We start from the raw sequence: 25260 nt of genomic DNA, 5'->3' as shown, positions 1-25260 counted from the left end.
CATGTACATAAAATATGACATGCAGCAGCCCTGCATCACACACAAGTACGAGCAGAAGGACAGACCCGTGCGTGAAAATAAAAATCCTGGCATGTTCCAGGCTGATGCATCTCTCTCTCTCTCCTCCATCTCTCCAGCAGCCCGCTGACCCCCGAATGCCCCCCAACATATGACATGCAATTGGAAAAAATAAATAAATACATAAGTAAATAACTCGCCCTGAGACTTTCTCTGGTGCACAGGGGCTTTAGTTTATTCAGACAACGAACAGCAGATGTAACATTGTCAGACGGAGTTGAGACTGGAGCAACAGAGTGCGTGGGCGTGTGCGAATGACAAACCAGAAAGTGCTTGTTTGTTAAAATGTCCTCGCCAGCTCACAAACTTGAGCTAAAATGTAGTGCAGCGACAGGGCCCGCTGAAGAACCCATGGACACAACATTTTGATGTAGGAGCAGATGTCAGAAATGTCAGGCACATGGCTCGACGCGAAAAGGCCGACGCTGTATCATCGCACTGTGCCGCAGATCAGACACTTGTGTTCAACAAAAAAAGCTGTTTTTGACAGCACGTTCCTCCTTAACCTTGCGTTCGCTGGCGCATTATTTATTGCTGCTCTGCCAGCGTGTGCGTTTCAAGAAATCCATCTGGTGTGGCTTATTCTTTAATTCAAAAGAATTCACTTATTACATTTCTCATTATAGAGAGGTTTGTGCGAATAAAACTATAAAAAAATGCGAACAAATTTGAATATCTCCATTAAATCCGCAGCCACATGGTGAGGAGCTCTCAATCGATATTTGCTTCCCCCTATCAGTTCCAGGCGAGCGAGCATGGCAGTGGCATACTATTAGGTTATTACAAAAGCAAATCAGTCAGCAGAATTAATTTTCTTGAAAAATGTGAGTTGCGTCTGGCTAAAGGGAATTAATAACCATCGCAGGGGCATGTAGATGCTGAATTTTCATCAATTTTTCCCCAGCCGTCGCTTCGTGTGAGCACAGATCTGTCTGCTTTGATGATGGCTTGCCGTTTTGTTTATCATGAGGAATGTTCTGTTCAGTGGGCATCACAACGAGGGCGAATTTGCTAACACGAATCCTCTTGAAAGTCTGACGAGCGTGCAATCTACCAGAGGGAAAGAATAACCGGCAGAGAGTTATATTTTTTGCAACACTCATGAAAGACAATTCCCCCATACAATGTCATTTAGTGTCAGAAACCAGCCTCGCTCTGTCGTGCGTTGGGGCGGGGGATTGTTGTACCGAGTGTTGCATGTGCACTGTAAACCATTTATGTGCTTGATCAAGATGAATGTCTTTATCCATCCATCTTCAATCCACAAAGACAAGGAGCGATCAAGCATGGAGTTGTGATGTGTGGAGAGATGAAAAGCTTTGTGTGTGCTCTTCAGGGTGCAGTGGCGCTGAAAGAGAGCCGGAGAGCTGTGGGTTGAAAAGGAGCTGGAACAAAGCTCAATGTGTCTGCTTTGGAAAAAAAAAAATAAAAATTAAAAATTCACCATTCACAAATGCCGCCCCCCTTTTCTTTGTTTTTTTTTTTTAAATTGTGGGGTTCTAATTCTGAGTCATACGTTTTGTACGGGTGAGCGCTGAAATTTGAAGTGGCCACTGGAAAAACACACGATTCAGGAACGTTCAGGGTCGGTTGTGTCAACTATCAGGGAACATCGAGCTCCGTGATTATTCCGAATGGTTTTATTTGTTTTACCTTTGCAAACCTGTTGCGGAGCTGCCATCGCTGTTGTCACTTCTCTTTAAACCGTAGCTGCTAATAAGAACCCTGTTGAGCGAATAGTATTGCTTGAAGCCTGGCAAGATGCATTCACATGATCACTGATCTCTCCCACAATGAAACTCTCATTCCACAGTCTGCTGAGAATCGCTTGAAACTTGTTTTTGTGTGTGTGTGTGTGTCTCAGTGAGAAAATCACTTCGGACCGAGAGGATTTTTTGATCAGGGACGACTTTGATTAAAGGATGAGGCTTACATTATTCAATATTTTTTCACTGAGCACAGACCAAAAGTAGCTGACTTCTGATAAACAAAAATGTGTCTGAATTAAAGAAAAATAAGACAGAAAAAAAAAAAAAGCGATTGCGCTCTCAGGCGGCTGGGCATTGCAGTTTTGTGTTGCGTTACTGAAAGAGATTTGTCGGGAACTATTTTCCGCCGGCAGAGTAATTTTCACGAAGGAACTGGTCTCCCAGTGCAACAGTGATGCACATTTCTGTTTATTTAATAATGTTGTGTATTTTTTTCCAACGTGTAGGTTTTGTGAGGGAAAATTCTCAAATGTCCCTTTTTATTTTGACATGTTGTTCTAACATTAGTATAGATATAGATATAACATTACCTATACATGTAAAGTGATATCTTGTGTCTGTTGGCCTCAGGCACAAGCTCTTATGATAATCATCTGGTTGCATTGTGTGAATGGATGTACTGTGTATGCTATGCTGTGCGGTGAAAGCTAATGTGACAGGAACTCGGTTAAGGAGTTCATCAGGTCTGTGAAGCCTCTTCTGTGAATATGTGTTCTGAAAATAGTTTGACGTATGACACACAACAGTGATTAGTGCACAGGAAGCTTTATGTTTGTCCTGAGGTGGATGTGGAGATGATGGGAATGTTGTTTTGAGTGAGATCAACTGTAAGCATGTGACTGCTACAATTATGAGCATTGTTTTGGTTTATTGTAAAGGATGAGGAGAGACTGCCTCGCCTCAGTCTGTTGATGTGTGATTCCTGTTTGCGAGGGACAAAGAAATTCTAGACCAGAGGATAAATATTGCATCAAACTTGATGTTTTGAACAACTCTCATCTGCACTAGGCAAGCGACTGATTGTCATTATTATGCATTGACAAGCTTTAGCTTGTCAGAAAATAGCTGATGAGAGGGCAGGTCATTGTTGGTGCTGGTAATTCCACTGGGCTTTGTGACAGGAAGACAAATATAGAACATCACAAATTTTACACATATTACACATATTTGTAAATATAATCTGGACTGATCCACATGCCCGTAAGACACAAGTAGTACATACATGTTAGCTTTATGTACATGCATTTGAGGAACAAAAACACTTCCAGACACTTAAAAGAAAAATAGAAACAAAGTCAAAGCATAACTTGTGTTTACCCACACTGTGTTCATCTGAAGAACAGCGATGTATCTAATGGGTCTTATCTTATTTACCGGGAGAGTAATTGAGGTCAGGTGGTGTAGTGCCATCAACATTTCCACTTCTGCAAACGTCCTCGCTTTTTTCTGACTTCAAACGCTGACTATCAGACTATGAAACACAGAGTAGAAAGTACTGTACCTGAGGTCAAAAACATTAACAGAATGGGAATATTACTATGCAAGCGGCATAGGTAGCTAATGTTTAGGCTTCGGGGAGACTACGGGGCTTTCTGATTAAATGTGCTCATGCGTTCTGTCCTTATTTTCCATCATACAGATGAGGACTGAGCTAATAAGAATTCAGCGCCACGCTCTTGCTGATACTGTGGATAGTGTGAGTGGGACAACAGCAAATTTGCATTCAGCCGCGGCAGATGTTGTCACATGCTTAACTTCACTTAATCATCTCCGTGGAGTCATGTTAAAAGAACTCCTTGTGACTTGATCAAACAATGACATCCTGAATCGTCCCCTGAAACCAAAAAACGGACCCTTTCTTCCTTTTTTTCCTCATGGTAATTTTTTGTATCTCATGCCCTTACCTATACTATTGCACATTTTCCTTCGCCCCAGACATCTAACTGGAGAAAGATTTAATGACTGCATTTACATACATGCAGTCTGTATTGATCCAGCTCAGATCCTATTCAGTCAGCAGATTCTGAATCACCCCCATCAACATTAATGTCATAACATGCCAGTTTTAGAGACAGGCCTGTAATGGCACCACAAACAACTTTAATGGCACACTTAGCTTTTAGCTGTTGTGCATACAAAACGACCTGCCGTGTTGCCATCAGCTCACATGGACTCACGTGTGAATCAAACATAGTGGTATCAGGATTAATTTGTCTAGTTAAGCCTGCGCACTGGACACGATTTACACATGGCGTGCTGATTAGGGAAAAACAATCGTCCACTGCTGTGAGTCAACATGCACTTATGCCGCTTCTGAGGTTGATTTCCTTTTTTTTTTCTCACCCCATAAAAATTTAAATATGATATGGAGCCCGGCTCCCCTTAAAGCTTCAGAAAATCAAATTAATTACTACTCTGTGAGAATTAGAGTTTATGGCTAAGCCAACAGAGGTGAACCATGTCTGTAATTGGCATATAATGCTGCAGCATGACTCGTTGGAAGTGAATTGTGAAAACTGCCTCGCCATCATTTTTCTCTCTCATATATGTGATTTCATGCAAATGTTCTAAACCCTTGGATAAAAAAAAGAAAGAAGGAGGCTCCGTTTTTATAATGACTTTTTCTGCCACATTTCACTATTAGAGAGATAGGAGGTGGCCGCTGCCTTGAGGGCATTACGACCACATAAAGGCTCAAGGTAGGGAAATCTAATGTACGCCGTGTGTGTGTGTGCGCGAAATAATTGATGCTGATGCACTGCGTACGCAATGTTTATGTCGGAGGAGAAAATTAGTTGAGGGTATTGCTTTTGACTGGAGAAATAAATTGCTGTTGTTTGTCCTAAACCCATGCATGCAGTGAGGGTGGAAAGCAACAAATAGTATCTTTTTTTCCCCCGTTTCGCCCTGTATTATCGAGCCTCGTTGTTTTACTTTTTGGCAGGGCTGTGACGAGGAATCTGCCGCAGAAGTTGACGTAAAAACACATTTGGGTTGCGGTACTCGAGGCATCAAACAAGAACATTAAAAAAAATCACACACACACACACACACACACACACACACACAAACTCATTAACAATGTCTCATTACAGAACAATGGCCCGTCCTATGCAGAATAATCGACAGCCCTCCCCCCGTCAACAGGCAGCATCATTAACTGGGGGAACACATTGAGGTCTGCGGATTACCTTGAAGGTTGTTTCTGAAAAGACAACAAACTGAAGAGAGACAATGACTGAGTGATTGTTCTGTACTTTCGAACAACATCTATTGTATTGAGTGAGATTAAAAAAAAAAAAAAATCTCCAGAGAAAGCGTTGTTTATTTTCAAACACGTTGTGTTTGAAAATAAGAAAAAGGTCGAAGAAGGTCGAAGCAGACTTCTTTCTTTCTTTTAACATGTAAAAGCACGTCTCGTCATCCTCTAATTTTTCTCTCTCCGCTTGTTTTCTTTGTCCATCCCTCTTGGGGAGCCTCTTGTCTGGCTGTTTAGTCAGTGTAGCGTACATTTTTAAAAGTCTCTCCATCTCTCCCTGCAGTCAATCTATCAGGTTGCCCGCTCGTGTCAGGCTGTCGCGTGGCAGCGAACTCGTAAATGACTGATCGCCGTCTGAGGTGCGTAGAGAGGGAGGTGCTGCCAACGCAGGGCCCCTCTGTGGCAACGGCGGTAGTCGTGCATGTCAATCAGGGCTCCCTGTGACCTTGTGTCACATCAAACAGCTCAACGGCTTCAGCTCGCGGGACACACAGTGGAGGCCCTTTCACCGCGGCGGCCAGCACAGAGTTGTTTTCTTCCTACAGTGGACTGAAGACACACACGTCGTCGTCACTTTCGCGTTCCATAAACAAATCCATCCACAAATCAGACACACCTAGACCCACTCAATCAGCGGTCAATTAAAATTGCAACGATGGCTTCGGGGTACAACCCTGATAGCAGTAATTAGCTGTCATAACCACACACTCAGCTGTTCCCTGTTCAAAACGTGTGTGTGTGTATGTGTAGAATTTGCTGCAGCCAGTGTTAGAGTTTTAAGAATCATTAACCAAACAACGTTTTGTTTGAATCAAAAAATTTGGGTTTGTGTGTATGCGTAGCGCGGATAACGGTGTGAATACGGAGCACTATCATTTTCTTTTCTTTGACAAGCTTCTTTACACTTCTGCTCGCTAATCTGTTCTGCTGCTACCACGACAACTCATTCAACACTGCCCGTCGTGGAGAACAAGGCTCTGGATGTGATATTTTTTAAAGGAACACATCTAAAAACGATAGCGAGCCAAAGTCAGAGGGAAGTACTGAGAGCCTTTCACCACTACTATCTAACATAAGTGTTACAAGAGAAAGTCGGTGACTTTGGGGTTGGAACTGGTTGATCCTAAGCGTGCTCAGATGAATTTTGACAATAAGCCAGAATTGACTGTCATACAAAACACAAGGTGCTGTGAAAGGATGCAAAAAAAAAAAGGATGTTGCTTAGCAACAAGTATCAACTTCTTCTTTCTCCTTGTCCATCCAAGAACATTGAAATCATTTATGGGATAAATGATATCTGTACAACATTCATTTTCATGCTTTAATGCTGATAATGTTACATTACAGAAATTTACACTCGAGCTAGACACGTCAGACACATTCGGGGGCCGTTTCTCATCTGGGGGATCAGCTCGCCCGCCCTCTCCTCACCGCCCGGCCCCTATCACCCTACAGGCCGACAGCACACAGCAGCATCCAGACAGAAGCGCTGTGTTTGGGATTAGATTGAAGACAACCAACCAAGTTAAAGTTTAAGGTCAACTGCTCCATCTGCTTCTCTTCTTGCATCCTCACACCATCGGACACAAACTGGACAAGACAATATGACCGCGTTTCTCCCAACACATTACAGCAAACATACACACCAACACACACTCACACACGTGGACATAAGGATCATCAGAATGATCAGTTGTGTTTGATTCTGTCTCCAAATAAAGTTGCACAGATATCGTACGGTACAGTTTTCTAGCTTATAATGAGACATTCCTATGAGTTTAAAGACAGATGGATTTTATGTCTAAAAATAAAAAAAAGAGAATCTCATCTTTTCAGCTTGATTGTTTTAGTGTCAAATCAAGTTTGACACTGAAACATCTGTCACAACAAGCTCTACAGTGACAGCGACAGTTCCACACTCTGCCCAAGTTGCTCACTCTTTAGAAATGAATGAATAAACAGATAAATCCAAGTTAAAAAGAAAACCTTTGTGAAAGTCTGATTATAAATTGAGAGTTACAGTTGTGACACAATGACACAAAAAGTGCATGCACAGTTGTAACAATTATACAAATTACAACAGCTGGATTATATCCCAGCAAGCATTTCTCCCTTTTCCGATAAGCAGTGATGAAGGCAGTATGAAGATGTCCCATAAAATGAGTCTTGAAAATGGGTCGGGAGAGATAAATCCAAAAAGAATAGAGTTCAGTGACACAAGTCCAGCATCAGTGATCATCAATTGGCGGCCCGTGGGCCACATCCAACCTGCCAAAGCTTCCCATCTGGCCTGCAGGACAGTAATGTATTCAGAAAAAGGCTCACATCTACTCACCAGTGGAAAAGATCCAGTCCCACTCGAGACTGATCATCGATTAGCTCGCCAACCCCTGGCAATGAGCCACAAAATCTGTAATTAATAGTTCACCCATTGTGCAGAATCGGATTGTTCTCCAACACCATCCTCTCCACTCCAGCCATGAAACTGCCTGGCTCCCAGAGTGGACGCTTCCTGGAGCTGACAGCAACACACTGGCCAGCCTATGGGAGGTAACTCCGGAGATGTCAGAGGATCGCTAAGCTTGTCTATTGGAAGCAAGAGGCATCACATGGGGTTATTTTCGTCGGCCAATTATTGTATTGAGTCTCAAACTGAGTATTTTTGTTTGCTTCCTGGGATCCTGAGGAGGACCATTTGTTGAACTGTGGGGTTTGTATTGAGCACTGACAGCCTCCTTGTGGGAGGTCTGAAAAGCTTTTGTATTTAATTATCTAGTAATGACAATAGACTCTCTATCAATAACGTATAAGAATGTGGAAATAATACACAACAATAGGCTGTTTAGGCAGAGAACAGCACAGAGAATTCCCCCAATGATTGAATGAATGTAGCTGATGACCCCACGTATAAAAATGAGTGTGAGAGTTTTATCAAAAATAGATGTAATCGCAAGACACAGGGGTTGAAAAACAAAAGGCAAGCTCTGATAACAAAGACCAAATCCAAAATAATCCAAAATGCAGGTAACAGAAAGGCAACAGAGGCTGGCAACAATAGGATGGCAACAAAAAGGCAGGCAAAAGAGACTCCAAGAAAGAGGTATACAAATAAAACCACAGGGAACTAGTCAAAGGAACACAGACAAACTTATATAAAAAAGGGGATAAACACCAGCTTGGATGCACAACTACTGATTGAATAATTAGCTCAGGTGAACAGGAAAAGGGGTGGGGGGAAAAAGACAAAGACAGGAAGTTGAAAGTAAAACATGACACATGTGGATGTAATCGACCAAATAAAACAGGAAATGACTAAATCAAAACCCCCAACCATGATAATTAGTTGACATGGCTGAAGCGATGCGATGCTCTGCTGTGATGGATGTCAGAGCAGCAAGCTCTGCTGAGGAGGGAGTTAGCTGGAAAGCTGGAGGACGATCAGCCTCTCCAAATACCAACACAGAGAAGACTCAAGGCTCCAATGAGAGGGAGCCATCAGCAGATCTGATGGCAATTCAATTGAATTCAAATGATTAAAAATTCAAGACCCCGACACCCGTTCCATGAGGGGAGTAAGGTCTTGAGTAAGAGAAGACAAATGCTAGTAGCTGCATATAGTGTTGTCATAGCTGGAGTGAAAATCAGATTTCATTGGGTATCAAGAGCAGGTGAAGATGAAATGGAAGAAAAGCAAATAACTGCAATAGGTAAGTGTGGAGCCATGACAACATTTCTTACGAAACACTGTGATGCTGTATATCTACATCAACTAAAACATTGGAGTTCAAGGTTACTGACTCCTTAATAGTTTTTCAAGAAGTCTAATGTGAAACTTAATGATTCGCAGTCTGGAATTTGCACAGATGGAGGGCGAATTATAAGAAGCGGTTGAGCTTGAGACAGTCGCAAATTGAAATTGACTGATCGGTTATTGTTGACTACACGTTCATAGTACAATCTTGCCTAGTAAATCGACAGCGTTAAGATAAAGGCAATTACATTCCCTAATTAGCACAATGATTTATCTATAGTCAAAGCACAGTTCATATCAAGCTACATAAATTGTTCTTTTAAAAGGAGTTGTCGCCATTGTTAAACAACTGCCACTGGTGACGAAAAGCTGTCTTACGTGACTCCGGCAGAAATGTTCACAGCTGGGGTAAAGCATTAGAGATTCATCCACGTTACATTTACATATAGCACTGCAGTTCTTTCATTGAAAAGTCCTTGATTGGTGGCTACAATTATTATTATTCTTTTATTTTTTTAAGAACTTTCTGAAGGGAAACTAAGACTTGAGCTCACTCTATGGTCAATTCAGGTGAAGTTAAAGTGCTCAGCAGGCCTCGACTCGTGCGCCGCTCAGTACACTCAACCCTGCAATTATTCCAAACGTAATACATTAACATCTTTCTAATTCAGTCTCACAGTCTTGAGTTATCGCTTTTGAGTGATGTGGGATGTGGAGAACCTTCCAACTTGCTAAGAAACAGCGGTATTCACACAAGTTAAGAACCAGAAGCAGCAGATATCCAGTCTGGATCTTACTTATGCGATAAGTTTTCTTGATACACCGTATAACCACCTCACAGTATGCTAAAGCTTAATGTAACGAGTATGCTGGGATATTGCACTTTCTCCGTCTGTGAACTGTGGATCTAGAATTGCGTTATGAACACAAAAATGCTGATATTTCCCCCTCGCACATTCTTAACATCTCGGTGAAATAGGCCGGCACGCAGCAAATTGCCTCTGTGTTACGAACAAGTCCTTCCCCTCACACACACACACACACACACACACACACACACACACACAATGTAAAGCAATGCCTTGGTAATATTATATGACTAAAGAAACTCTCTTTGGGAAAATAACTGGATTTACCTCCCAATATAATGTCTCCAGGGTGCAAAGAGAAAGATTAATGTGGTAAATATGAGGCGCTATTTTTAGATCCCCAAGACTGCTTAGCATTGAAGCAGCCTCGGTCTGATTGTTGCTCCACAATGTATGGCAAACTAACATGAATCTGATGAGGAGAGTGGCGCTTTTCTTCTCATATTCATGTGGATTGCGCAATGTTTTGATCCCCCCTCGCTGGCCCCCGGGGCGTCGTTTGAAACTGTGATGTTGTGCTTCGTCGTTGTTTAAAGGTGAATGGATGGATGTGAAAGAGCCGCCGAGACGCGGAATCCGCAGATAGTTTCAACTGGCGGGGTCTCTTTGAAGGAGATCCCATTGCCTGCAAGAAGATAAGATCGGATCAGCCCAGATTATCAAGTCGTGGTACTTTCCAAACCCCTGCTGGGGGCCTGTGATCTAGCTGTGGGCTAAGGGAGTGTCAGTGATATGTGGAAGTCTTTTTCTACCCACATGGTGCAGAAGATGAACAGAGAGATATGAGCTGATGTACTTCAGATGTCTGCCAAATGGTCGAGAGATAGGGGCCCGACTGAAGCCTGAGCTGGGACAGTTGTTGCTTGATGTAAATTGTGGTTTATTGATCCACGGACAACGATGTGTTATTGATAAACAGCAGATTTATCAGGAAAAATTGACTAGTCATGGCTTGAATTATGGCTATTGTGCGTATATATTGGACATTTTTTCCTTATCAAAACAACATTAAACATATTTTCTATTCATCCGTCATCCCTCAACAACATGAATAATTGATGATGTGCACTTTTTAACCTCTGATTAATGAGCTGCTCTGTTCACAGTTTAAGGGCAATAAAAATACAGAACCTCTTTGTATTTTATGACGTTTAAAAGCACTTAAGTGGCTGTGAATTACAACTGTAACCACTTTGTCGTGCCGTCTTGTGTCTTTGTTTATATCGAACTCATTAATTACAATCAAGTGGAGTCGGTTTTATTTATACAGCCCGCAATCGCAAATCATGAATTGGTCTCAAGCTGCTTTGCAATCTGTACAGCATACGAGAACCTCAGAATCTTGGACCCTTAATTTGGATAAGGAAAAAAAAATCCTGTCAAAAATCCTTTAACAGGGAGAAAAGAATGGAAGATACCTCTGGAAGAGCAGAACAGAAGAGGACATGGATTTGGAGGGAGACAAGACAAGACAAGGACAGTGTGCATACATCGGGGAGAGCTCCAGATCAAAAACATCTGGAATGAGGCGGCGGCCGTCAGGGGAGAAGAGAGGTCCCGGGCTGACGGTCCAGCACGTGGAAGCTCCTGTGATTGTAGGAAACAAACAAAGAAAGTTGGAGGGATGAGGCGGCTGTCGGAAAGTTAACGGCAGCCCCGTATATTTGTTGAGGCTAAGAGCGACCTGCCGGAAGGATAATGGTTGCAGGTAGAGCCTCGAGCCCAAAGTCATCAAAAAATAAGAAGAGTCTGACAGTCTGATGTCAGCGGGAGGGTTATACCAGGAGAAGGGGGCCTGATAGGGAACAAGGCTCTGCATCCAGCTGACTTTTCTTTGTAACTATGGCGAACAGAAATAAGTGGTGAGCAGGGGTTGGAATACAAGGTTGGTGTTAAAGCGCACACCCAAGACGTTTATAAGGCACTGAGGCACTTTTAAGTCTGATCTCACATGGAGAAGGGGGCTAAAACTAGTTTACAGTGGTCAAAATTTGCTAGTGTTAGTTAAGTTATTGGCTGCAGCTGCAGTGGTATAGCCAGGCCTGTAGAAAAAAAAATTGCTACAATAAATCACATCCAGATGAAACAAAGTAATGAATTCATTTTCACATCAGCCAAGGAGAGAAAAAGAGCAGAGGATCTAATGCAACACCCAGAGTCTCTGTCAAAAACTTCACTGTTACTCCATCAAAGTGGTGTCTGTGTTGAGCTGACCAGCATCTCATTTTTATCAGAATCTAACAGCAGGCGAGGGATGCGGCGTCCTGCTTTCATAGTAGTGAAGCAGGCTCCTGATTTAATAAAATGGGAATAATCGTCTGCTATTATACACACACAAACAGCTTTTGAAGTATCACCAGTGTAGCAGTGAAAACAGATCCTGCAGGTAAAGTCTTTGGTCTGACTGGTGAAAAGATCCCGTGGTCTCATGTCGTCATTTTTAAATGTAAAATGTAACAAGAAGGAAGGTAGAAAGAGGAAAAGACAGCGGTTATCAGTCGTGATGTGCGTCACTCGCGGCAGCACCGCAGCTGCATCCACTCTATGAGATGGGACTCATTCATATATACTATACAATCTTTTTCCTTCGTGATTGTAAATGAGCACTTCATGTAGATGGAGATTGAAAGATGATACGTTTGTTTTAGTCATTAAAGGAGAGCTTTGGGAAAGTTTTGGGAAAAAATGGCACAAAAAGCTGAATGGCACGCTAACAAAATGGAAAAAAAAAAAAATATATATATATATATATGAATGAAGAATCAAGAACATCACTGTAAAATAAAGCAATGAAACAAAGGAAGCGCTTGTTCTTGAGTGAAGCTGTCTCTTTTTGTGTACCTATCAAAAAAAAAAAAAAAAAAATAGTGACTGCTCCTCCTGTTAACCCGGAGCTGCCATACACCAAACCACCGGGCTTAAATGCATTTCAGAAAGTGCGTTGCGCGCAGAAAGCAGTGGGCTCGAAAATTCCACACACTAAAACATGGCTGATGCACTATTGATTTGGGCCTCTGGTTGCTCTTCTTTGATCTCTCAAAACTGAGAGGGCCGTGTCTGGCAGGTGTGTTGATTTTAACCTCGGGCCTGCAGCTCCGACACACAGCTAAGAAACTGCTGCACGACTATAGATAGATCAGATAGAATGGGATAAAGAGCACAGGTAGACGGAGGAAGGTGCACTTGAAGCTCTCGGTTTCTCTTCTTCTCTCCACTTTGTGCGAGAGATTCGGCGTCTCCTTTTAATCTATCATGATAACTGAGGCGTTCGCCGATGTTCGATAGCAGCAGCACCGTTTTAATTTGTACTCTCGGGGCCAAATTGCCTCTGTCGTTAGTGTGTGACTGAGCCTCCCCTGTTTGTTGTGTGGGCCATTCCTCAGAATCTTGAGGGTTTACTGCTAATCACTGCTTCACTGCTTGATTGAAGATAATTAGATGTACGTTTTGTTTCGGCTCGCTTACAACTAGGTAAACGTCGGTGGTGGTGGTGGTGGTGGTGGTGGTGGTGAAGGTTTTTGTGTATCGGCAAACTCTTTTCGTATACAGTATGTGTGTTGTTTTTAATGTATTTTTAACCACCGTGAAATCTCGCCCGCAGGGATAAATAAAGTTTATTGGATTGAATTAAATTGAATTGAAATGGCCCTGCAATGGCTGGAGTGAACTCTCAATGAGTCAAAGCCAGCCCTTAATTTGACACTCACGGCGCAGACAAATCTTTATTAAATTAAAAACAAAAAAATAAAGGGATCGGGTTGGTGTTTCTGAATCCTGGCAAGCTTCTTAAAAGTGTGTAAATGGCCTAATGTGCCTTTAACCTTCTTTATTCGCCCCCCGCCCCGACGCTGATGCTTTTATTACATTTATACATTTTTCCTATTTTCTCCATATCTGTGCCAGTTTCTTGGAACAACTTCAAAAACCAGTATCTGCATCCTCAGCCTTGTGTTTACATCTCAGCTCCTGCCACTGGCTTCTTCTTTACTTGCGCACCCACGTTTGTGCACCCTTCCCATGCCGTAGAGTTTGTATATGAATAAAGCTGTTTGTCTCACTATCTTTTATTTGAGTCAATATGGTTACTCCTAAGCTGTTTTTTCTTGTTTTTACTTGAATCTTTCTTGAAAGTGGTTCCCTCACCCTCGTCGCCCCGGTCCCACAAACATGTATCACCGATTTACTCATCTTCCTTGTGTCATTTTTAAAAAAGAGAATTCGAGATACGATGTCAATTTTTAATCATTGCTTTTAGACTTCTGGAGCCACCCATAGCAAGTTCACTGAGGACAGAGGAGTCACGATTGTCTATTACAATTCTATGGATGGCTTCCTATGTCATCCGAATAGAAGTAGGCCTCCTTGTTGAATAACGTATGCTGTCCATAGTGCCGACGTGGGATCATCTTTGAAGCAGCTGTCACCCGCTGTGTTTGGAAAATGAGAAGTTGTCCATGGTGTTGATTCGGGATAAGCTTTGAAGCGGCCCACAGTCTTGGATTAGGAAATGAGTTGTCCATGGTGCCAGCTTGGACGCTGCTTTTATGCGGCTCCCTATATGGTATGGAAACTGGGAGCCGTCTGCACGCTGATCTGGGAAAGTGCTTCTGAAGGAGTGTTCTTCTAGTCTCACATTTGGAAGAGAGTGGTCCATGACACTGACTTGAAATTATCTTTGAGGAAGTCTCATATCTCCACAGCGAACCTCTCTCCAGCATTCATGGTATAGGGGAAAGTACCCTCTGGCTTGTTTGTGTCCATTTAAAACAATCACAATCATCTTTGGTTGAGCTGAATCCAGGGTACAGCGGTGGTGCGGCCTTCAAAATGGTTTTACTAAGATACTGACCATTCTTCAGCATTTTGGTTGCTCGCTTGGAGGTTTTGTTGTCCATGATAGGGATTCAGGAAATATTAACACGCAGATAGAGGTTGAACCAGGTTGTAAGTCTGATAAACACAGGGAATCTGATGAATATTATCATTTCACCGCTTCCTGACCGATCAGCGAGGAGAGGTAAAATGGTCAGTGGTTAGCGGATATCTGACTGAACATGAGGCCATATTTCAAGGTAAAACAACACATCTGATGACATCATTAGCTTTGGTTAGACAGCAGCTAATATTAGCATTCAACCACTTCCTAGTTAACGTCACCATTTGTTAGTGTTACACAACACAAAAGGATAAGTGCAAATAATGATGTTGGAACATTTGTAAGGTTCTCAAAAAACAAAACACACAACCTGGAATGCAGCAGTGTTACACGATGGCAGCGCCCCACCCTGGGCATGATGTCAGAAGAAAATGGCTGTCGTGTGAATGTGGTCTATAGGCGGGCTTACAGAAACAAAGTAGCTCCAGAGAGTCTGTGCTCTGAGGAAGCCCTCTCTAGCATGGACAGCTCCTTGTTTTCCTTTGGAACTAAGGAGCTGTCCATGGTGCTGGATTGGGATCAGCCTTCCATCAGCCCGCTGCCACTGTCCTTGTCCGTGGTGCTGATTTGGAATCAGCCGTGAAGCAGGCCCTCTTCTTATCCAGTCCGCTGTTTGTTTCCCATGGCGCTGACACCATTTTGAACTTAGCCAGCCTGCTGCTACAACACAATCTGACAGTTACGGTGTTGCAAGTGGCTCCTCTGTGCTGCACATGTTACCGTGCCATGTTGATTTATATGGTAGGGCTATGAGTAAGAGCTACTTTAAACCAGCTGGGCTTTCTCCAAGTACAGAAAAAAAGAAAGGAATTGGGTCTACTTTGAAGTGGTTGCAACCTTGTAGACTATTGTTCTTCGACTGAGCAAAAGCAATATTGGTAGAGTGTGCTTGGGTAGAATCGTACACAATAGCAACTGTGGCGGAGAAGCATCTTTTTATTGGGAGAAAATAGATTGCTTCAGTAACCTTTGACTAGTGCCTTTCCTCATAATCATTTCCACATGGGAGAAACCAGAATATGGTACATATATATATTTATAGAGAAAAAGAGTGTAGTACTGGTGAAGTATCCCAGCAAAGCTCCCGCCCCTCCGTCTCCCTCTCTCTTCCTCTCGCTGGCCTGTATTGATCCGCTGCTGGTTGTGTCTTACAGTTCAGATATTTACGTTTGTAGCTGCTGGTCCCTGGTTCCCATTATGGGCCTGAACGATAGGTCCGGGCAGTGTTTCAACACCTCACTGCCGGCCTGGGGAGGAAAAAAAAAAATGTAATATTCAAGAGCTGTGTCCTTAGTCAGCACTTCCGTCCCCGAGAGCTGGCTAGGTAAAATGACCAGGGACGGCTGGTATACTCAAGCATAGGCTACAGGGGAAAGCAGATGATGAAACAGAAGACAAAAGCCTGCTTAACGCCAGCGTGTACACCAGATTAATTTGACTCTGTCCGGTCACAGATTTCATTTGAAGTCCATATTAATATCTATTTATAGTTTGTGTGTATGTATATATCTGCAGTGTCTGTTATCATTTTTTTCTCTTCATATTGACATGTCTATATCTCAGTACTACTTCTTTTCTTACCAGCTACAGGCTAATCTTTGGAGGGACTAAAGAACGTTTCACTGCACACTGTGTCGTGTGCTCTTGGTTGGTGACAAATAAAGTACCATGAACCTCTATAATACAAGCCAGAACTACTTTTGTCCAGCTTTGGCTGAGTGTATGAACAAATCTTATTTTTGACAAGGCTCTTTTGTCCGTACCAACTAATCTGGACACTTGGTGGAAAGAAGGGGAAACTGAAGGGAAACATGACGTCAGTGAAAGGTTTGATTCCAAAGATCAGCATTTGTCAGCTGGAAACATGGACGCTTAGATGTCAACAAACCGTCTTGACATCTGCTATACATAGACAGAGTTTAGTTAAATTCAAGCAAGCTCAGTCGTATACTAAACAAAACGTATTGAAATCCACTCTGATCCAGATTGTCACATGGATCTGTGTTCAACTCACTCACAGATACTAGCCACCTAAATAAGCGAAATAATAGGAAGTGAGAAACGATTCATGGATCCACCCCTTGTATATCCATATTCAAACCAGAAGTTAAAGAAGTTTTTCTGGGCGTAGACTAATCCTCCGTCCAAGTTTTTGGGGAAATCCATTCGGTGGTTTTTGCGCCACCCTACTGGCAAAGCACCCAACTTAACCGACAAACAAAGGGACACAGGCAGGAACGTAACCCTCCTCAGCTGAGGTATGACAAGAGAGAGCGATGACGAGATAAAACTGACAAATACGAAGGCGACAGCGAACACTGAAGCTTGGTGTTCCTAAACGCTGCTAATTGGAGGCGCGACTGCCTGATGATTAGAAAGAAACACTTGCAAAAAAAAGAGAAACAACTGAACGATGACTACGCCTCGCCCGCCGCCGGTTCTTCCACGCCCCTGTGTTTTTTGTCTGCTGATCTACAAGTTGTATCATCGATAGTTTTTTTTTACCCCAACAAAGCCAGTCATGAAGTCCTTAACATGAGAACAAATATAACCTGCTTTTCTCTCTCTCACCTCCTGCCCATTTCTGACTCCCACCACCACCCCTCCCCATCCCCTCACCCGCCTTCTCCTCTTTCTCTCTCTCTGAGTATTCTCTTCCTCGGTGTTTCGACACCTCTCTGTGAACAGCCTCCGCACAACAGCGCTTTGGTACATCAGCGCCCTAACCCCTCCTAACCCGTCTGACTGAGCCTCTGTAGAGACTCCAGCTGGTTTGTGATGGTGGTTTACTCTGCGGCAGGAACCTCTCTCTCTCTCTCTCTCTCTCTCTCTCTCTCTCTCTCTCTCTCTCTCTCTCTCCCTCACACACTGTCACATCCCTGTCCTCTGTTCCTTCACTGCATATTGGTCGACACACACACACACACACACACACACACACACACACACACACACACACACACACACACACACACACACACACACACACACACACACACGTGCTGATAACCTGGTCATTTGTTTAAAGTAAACAGGTAAACTTTTCGACCGGCTCACATTACCAGAGAAAAGATTCATGTGAGTGCCACCTCCGGACTTCATCACAGTCTATTGTGCTCAAGCATGTATTCAAAGACAGAAATGGACCTATTTATTTGTGTTCTGTGCTTTTCTGTGGCTCATGCAGGTAATAATGGTAATAATGGTCCAGCCTTTCTGTACTGAAGCTGAAAAAAAAAAACAAGAAAAAACATGCTGGCACTTTCATTCTTTTGCAATTATGTGAATTAATGACTGAATGTTTCTTTATGCAGAAAATCATAACCTTAACTACCAAGAAGTCTTTTGGCACTGAGGAGTTAAGTTGCTTATGGAGCTGAGAAATGCAACAACAACAGCAACAAAAATGCAGACGCTGGACTATAGAAAACATTTTTTTTGTTCCCAGGCAGTAAATGCCTTTAGCGCTGAAAGTTATGGATTCAGCTCTGTGTATTGTTCTCTTTCAGAATGCACAAACACATGTTTTCATTCCTTTTCAGCCTATTGACTGTAATTGTAGTGTGTGTAAAAAATGCACAGTGCCTTTGCCATGTAAGACAAACTCAACTGGTGACACAGTGATTGTTGGTTCGATCACTGATCATCTGAGGTTCAATTGGTCATCTTGGAAGTTCTCCCTCGCTAAGTTAGGGAAGGAGATTCGGTCAACAGTAAAAATGAAAAACAGATGAGCTGTGGCTTTTTTCATAAATCTGGAAGTTATTTTCTGTCCAGAATTTTAACTCAAAATTCTGACTTTTTCCTCAGGATTTCGCCTTTTTTTCTAGAAATTCTCACTTTTATCACAATTTGTACTTTTTCCCCTCAGAATTCTGACTTAAATCAAAATTCTGACTTTTTCTCAAAAAATAAATAAATAAATAAATAAATAAATAAATAAATAAATAAATAAATAAATAAATAAATATCTTTTTTTCCCTCAAGATTTTGTCTTTTTTTTCCTGGGAATTTTTACTTTTCTCCCTAATCATTACTTTTTTCACAATGTTTTTTTTTCAAATAATTCATACTTTTTTTTCTCTGAATTCTGACTTATTTCCCTAGATTCTTAAGTTAAAATAAGAATCAAAATTCTGGAGAAAAAATATTTATTTATCTATTTGTTTTCTATTTTTCACATTATTATTGTTACATCGTGGTCCTAATCCTCCTCCATAGTAAATACTAACAAAACCAAAGATTCCCTCTTTAACCAGTATTGTAACTTGAAAAGACTTTGAACTCATTGCCTGGTATTTTTCACCATCTGTAGCTAAAAGGAAAAAAAAAACTGAACATGATGGCTCATATATCCAGCAATATTGCAGGGTCAACAACAACACAGTATGTCACTGCCTTGTGAGAGTGGAGTGGCAGGGAAAGGAAGGGTAATCCTCAGTGATTTATCACACCCTCTGTGGTGAATATACCATCAGAACCGAGGTCAAGGTATCACCTGTGCGGATCTCCCGTGCCCTGGGATCAGTTATTACTTTCAGTATTGCTCTGTTAAACAAATCCTCCACACTTTTATTTCAGAGCTGAATTTGGTAGTTTATTATATGTGTTATATATTTATTCTTTATGTGTTGTTCAGTGGTTGTTTATGTGTTTTTGTGTTCATCTGTTATTGTTTCGTGTTTCGACTTTTTATCACTTTTTTTTTTTTTTTTGTATATATATTTCTCTCCAGAGATTACTTCTCACGCTGTCAGACAGACACATGCATTCATGACAGTGTATTTACAGTGCCTGTGGAGGGAGCCTATCAGAGAGAACGCGCCTGTGAAAGGAGCTGGGGCACAACAAAATGCTTCCCTATCACTTTTTTTTTTTATTCCATCCGAGGCACACTCCAACTAAGCTACTCCTCTCTCTCTCACTCTCTCTCTCTCTCTCTCTCTCCATCCCTCTCTCCACCTCTCCATTTGTAGCTTCCCTCCATCACCACCAGGGGCTTTCCACACCGCGCCGTGCCGAGAGCGGCTTGACAGTCCCTCTCCCTGCGCTCCTCGAAGCGGAGACTCCAGACGCGCAGCGCGGTGGCAGACGGGGCGCGCAGAGAGCTTCTGTCCCTCCGATTTCTGTGGGGGTTTCCTCTCTCTCCCTCTCTCTCTCTTTAGTATTATTATTATTATTATTAGCACCACACAGGGGATCGTACGCCTTTCATTCCCGGGGAGCAGCGGCAACTTGAGTAGCCATCACCGCGTCCCCCTCCCCACCTCCTGCAACTTGTCAAAGCGAGGGGCATTTGTTTCCGCCACCCGATGAGAAAGGTAAGGACTTTGAGTGTGTGTCTATGTGTGTGTCTGTGTTTGTGGGGAGGTGATTTTTTTTTTTTTTTTTTTTAAATTTTGATGGGAAAGTTCGCCTTGCCGCGCCTCGGCTGGCTCCTGCAACATATAACTCCACGCTGGACTTGGCATGACGCTTCTGGACTGTAGGAGTTTTGCATTGCGAGCGGAGCGGGTGGGGGGGGGATTGGATAAACGCGCGCACGGTGGTGTGTTTTGTGTGTGTGTGTGTGCGTGCATGTGTGCCATTAGGCGGCTTTTTGGTGGCAAATTGTGCACTGCGCCGGTTTGATCTGCGCTTTAAAAAAAAACAAAAAACGGGCTGAACATAACTTGTTGCCACTTGTGACGCGAATTAACGGCAAGGCGGTGATGATGAGCAGTGCGCCGGAGAGCAGAGACAGCGGAGGAGGATCACTGTAGCGGTTTTTTTTATTAACATAACACTGTGAAGGGAGGAAATGGTTTCGCGACGGGGTCAGCTGTGGTATGACTGCACAGTCTATAGCCCGCGTTGATAATTGCGTCGCGAGAAAAAAAGAAAAAATAAGATTGTGTCTAGATTACAGCGAAGTCTCCAGATTGCGCCGCGAGCATTTCGTCTGGCGCGGCAGCTGGAATTCCATTTTCTTTCTTTCTTTCTTTCTCCCCTCCGTGTTAAGAGATGTGTGTAAATGTGGCAGAGGCCCGGTGTGAACTGTAGCGAGAACAACGATGCAGACTTTTCATAAATGAAATCGCAGCGGGTTTACAAAAAACAAAAAACAAAAAACAAAAAGAAAACCGCACAGTGGGGATGCGTTTTCCCGAGGACTGCAGCCACTTGATGCGCCAACAGGATGCATTTTTTTTTTTTTTTTTTTTTTTTGAGGAAGTTGGACGTGTGCCACGCTGTTGAATGGCTGGATGCAGACTTACACGACCATCGACACTGTTTTATGAAAGATTCTTTTGGGTTATGTGATATTCCTGCACAGACTCAGCTGCATTCAGTCCCCTCCTCTCTCTTCTAATAATGTTTGTCACTGCTGGGCACATAATAATCACCTCCCTACCATCAATCACTTTCTGTTTTTAGTCATTCATATTTAATATTTTAATCAATTTTTGTAAATCCTGAAGTGGATTTAATGGATATCCCCTCACCAGATCCAAATAGCTCGACACATTTCTCTGGACGACATCCAACTTCAAATTCAGCTCTTTTTTCCCCCCTTAACTTGCAACGTTTCACTTGTGATTTTTCTTTTAAGTTGATTTGTGTGAATCATTCTCTCCAAACTATTTTGCAGACGTTTGACATTTAGATCTACTTCAATATCAGATATCCCTGTAAGTCATAAAACAATCGATCAGAGACAGAAAAAAAGGGAAAAAAAGCCAGCTCAGGCTCTCATCAGAGGGGAAAAACACACTCTGTGTGTGGTGGTTTGCTCTGAGAGATGCTGCACTGCCACACACACGTAGGTCACAACAACAAGTTTGATCAGATTCCTCCCATCTTGAGTTTATATATTTGTTCTGAGGGGAGGCGGACCTTTCATCTTGGTGGTATATGTGGACGACATACAGAGTATTCCCAGCAGCAGGACTTGTGCGCTTGCTTCATATTGCACAGAATATAATTTCTGACCGTGGGGTTACAGTACACTTTAAGCCTCGATATTACTGAGCGACCTTGGCTGAGGTTAGAAGTGCTCGAGTTGACTCCTTTAGGGTGTCTGTGTTCTTGACTGTATATGTGCACGGATATCAGTGTTTGCCTGCTGTTGTGGGTGTGTGTGTGTGTGTGTGGGCACACGGGGAGCTGTGTGTGTGTGTGTTTGTTAGACCGCAGGCGTGCCTCGGCTCACCATTTATCCTGAGCTAATTGGTGTTTGGGAAAGTGAGAGAAATGCCTCTAGTCCCAATGGCCAATCAATGGCTTTAATTTTCCAATTAGATCCGGATCCCGTACAGGAATCTGTCAAAGAGGCAGGACCTCTGGGTGAGGACCGTGACCTCTATTGACCCCGTGTTTGGAGAATTGATTCTTCGCAGGCTGCAAAATAGGATGAAAATGGCTTTTGTTTGTGCAGATCAGCAAAACTTGAGGCTGATTTAAAGGAGCACTATGAAGTTTTTGGGTAGAAATTGCTGTTTTTTTAAATGTCCAAATAAACTAAATAAACAAAGTCTCTTTGTTTTCATGATTGAATAAACAAACTTGAACAGACAACACGACTTCATACTGTTTTACTTTGTTTGTGTGTGGCGGACCCTGCCACCTGTCTAGCTTCAAACAGCTGAGGACCTTCTCTTCCTCTGGGAACAGCTTGTTCATTCACTTACATTTCTTTGCATTATTGCCTCATTAGTAAAGTAAATATGAAAAATTCTATGTAAAATTTCCACATTTCTTCAAACTCCCGTCACATCTCGGAGTGTGGTGGTTGTAGTTTATGTGGTGGTTTATTTGTTTATGCACACACATATACCTACAGCCACAGTGGGCATTGTGGGGTTTTTTGGCCCAACGCACACACACACACAACTTCACTGGCGGGGCGATACAGAGTATAATGCGCTTTTCTCTGCAAGGATAAAAAGGGGGAAAAGGGGAATAAATCCAGCACCTCACTGTCCATTACAGACGAGTATCTTGCTTTGTATCCTGGGCCTCCTCATTTATTCAGCCGGTGGTCTAACCAACGTGTACATTACAAGGGCCATGTAGCAGTAACCCAGATGGCAGAATGGGCTGATTGTGATTTATGTACCAAAAGTGAATGCATTACTGTGAGCTTGTGGAGTCAGTGCCAATTCCAAGCAGGCGTTTGCACATTTCTCAACACACACACACACACACGCACGCACGCACGCACGCACGCACACACACACATGCACACACAGACCCACAAAAAATACTTACTTACTTTACGTGCAAAACTTCCGCGCACGCTCCCTCGCTCCTGTCTTATTGTCACACGCACGCGCACGCACAAAGCCCTCCTGAAAAATCGTTTAGATGAAGCAGTCCACCGTTGTGAGACATTGATTACCGTTTACCAGGCTGGAGCACAAACGTGGTGTGTAAAGGAGAGATGGCTCAGATGGATGGAGGGAGGGAGGGAGAGGAGAGAGAGAGAGAGAGAGAGAGAGAGAGAGAGAGAGAGAGAGAGAGGGAGGTTGATAGATGGCAGTAAAGATGAAAGATACAGAGGCAAAAAACCAGGGGATCTTTATGGCGGACGGAGAGGGGGGGGACAGATTAGGCCAACTAATTGATCTGGACCTGTGGTTAGCATGGCTGCCTTACACACAGCGGGCTTAATCCCTGTCACACACACACACACACGCACACACACACACACACACACACACATGTTTTTCACAGTCCCACCCCTCGCCGCACACACCTGCTGTCTCGTCGCCGGTCAGGGACGGTCAGCCCCTTAGTCACCTCATTACCCCCTCTGGGCAGGGACTGCATCAGCCATATTAGCTCTTGAGCTCAGTGATGGAATCAGTAGGTAGGAGGAGACAGAGCGGAGGGCTGAGGGCTGTGGACGGGCTCCGTGCTTGACTTTCCAGCCCTGTTTGCACCTGATTTCAAGGAGAGGCTTACAGGCAACACTTTGATCCGACATTTTTTTTTTTTTTCTTGTTCTGAGTTCTGTGGCTCTGCTAAAGGAAACTTGGCTAGGGTTTTTTTTGTATGCTTTTTACAGGTGATGAAACAGGCTACTCACACAGGGTATTTTTTTTTTTTTTTTTGGTCATTGTTGTGGCGGTGTTAGAGGTTATATTGCTTGTGAGACCGTGGTTTGGGGGCAAAGCAACCCCAGAACTCTTTTCCCAGGTTAGTCCGCCATGCTTGTTCAAATACTCGCCAGTCAGCCGGGTCAGAAAGGAGTTAATTAGACCTTTTATAAAGATAACTTGGTGCTTTTTTTCTTTCCTGTGGTGAAATAAGGTTGATGCCGTTCTCGTGTGTGCGCTAAATCTGAATATACAGCCAGCGGGCGGGGAGCTCAGCTTAGCTTAACTTGGAGTAAAAACTGGAATCAGGGGAACAACTTTATTAATTAACACGTTGTATCTCATTTGTTTAATCTGTATACAAACAGAAGTGAAGCTGTGGTGTCCTTGCTGGAACTAAAAACGTGATAATTAGTAAAATTCAGGGGAAGTACTTTTTTCTTTTTTGCTTTGGTTTTGGTTTTGTCAGTGTGTTTCCCCCTCTGCGTCCACTCTTTATCCTAAACTAGGATAATTACCTCCTGCCTCTAACCTCATGTTTAGCATACACACACGAGGGTAATATCAATTCACTCGTTTAACTCTCAGCAAAAGGCCCCAAACGTTTTATTCTTTTAAGCACGATAATCTTATTCTTAGTTATTTACAATAAATGTCATATTTACCATTTCAGTTTTGGTATATCCAAAACCGGCTATAGTAAGTCACAGACTAATTCTGTTATGTTACAATATACTTCAAGCACAACCACGCTGACACTAAATGCCTGCCACACTTTTGATGGTGGATCGGACGGGAGCTTAGATTTACGCTTGAAAGCCGCTCGGAGGTTTTTCTCTTAATGATTATCACTTTTTCAGACAAGAACAACTGCCAGGACATTGCGGGCCAGTTAGATTCGCATTTTCAAAGATCACAAGTGCGATACTGTGATTCCCAGCGCGACCGAAACAACAAAGAACGAAGGCAACAAGAGGAGAAAAATGGATACTAACAAGATTCAGACAGCTGCTGACTCCATCTGTCCTTACGATGCAGTAAAATCTGCTGATATGCCATCGGTCTCTTCTGCCATTCGAAGCCAAAGGGGATGCTGCTGAATGGACCCAACTTAACCTGAATGCACACTTTCAAATGTGCAGCAAAACGAAATCACCAAAGGACCTTTGGGCAGTGAATTGAAGAAAAACAACTCTTCAAACAGACTAATGCAATTGCTGAGATATGGATTTTTTTTTTCCTTTGGTTGTATCATAAATATAAGCACTGCAATGAAATGTAAAAAATAAGTATATTATATAGACAGTATATTTAGATTTAGTGTCAAAAGCATCATGATTTTGTACCTTGTTCACACTGGACTAATACCTACTAACGCCCACCAACATCAGGCTCTTGTCTTTCAGTGGGAAAGGGATTACGCTGCACTAATTCCCAGATCAAGTGACTCAGCTGAAGTCATCTGTATTTATTGGCTCCAGCTCCAATCGGCAGTAAATATGACACCCAGTCTAGACG

At 42.8% G+C, this 25260-nt stretch overlaps 1 protein-coding gene and 1 long non-coding RNA gene across 2 annotated transcripts in view; one reads left to right on the top strand and one right to left on the bottom strand.

The window, feature by feature from the left end:
* Window positions 1-25260, bottom strand: part of LOC119021913 — a 255539-nt gene that overhangs the window by 5772 nt on the left and 224507 nt on the right. The window lies entirely within an intron of this gene.
* LOC119021912 (cadherin-22) overlaps window positions 19687-25260 on the top strand; it is a 169059-nt gene continuing 163485 nt past the window's right edge. Inside the window, exon 1 of the mRNA XM_037102511.1 lies at window positions 19687-19983. The gene's annotated coding sequence lies outside the window, so the exon portion shown is untranslated. The remainder of the gene's footprint in view (window positions 19984-25260) is intronic.

The sequence above is a fragment of the Acanthopagrus latus genome, chromosome 6 (genome assembly GCF_904848185.1).
Source record: "Acanthopagrus latus isolate v.2019 chromosome 6, fAcaLat1.1, whole genome shotgun sequence".
NCBI classification, from domain to species: Eukaryota; Metazoa; Chordata; class Actinopteri; order Spariformes; family Sparidae; genus Acanthopagrus; species Acanthopagrus latus.
This window is presented reverse-complemented; position numbering and strand designations above follow the sequence as displayed.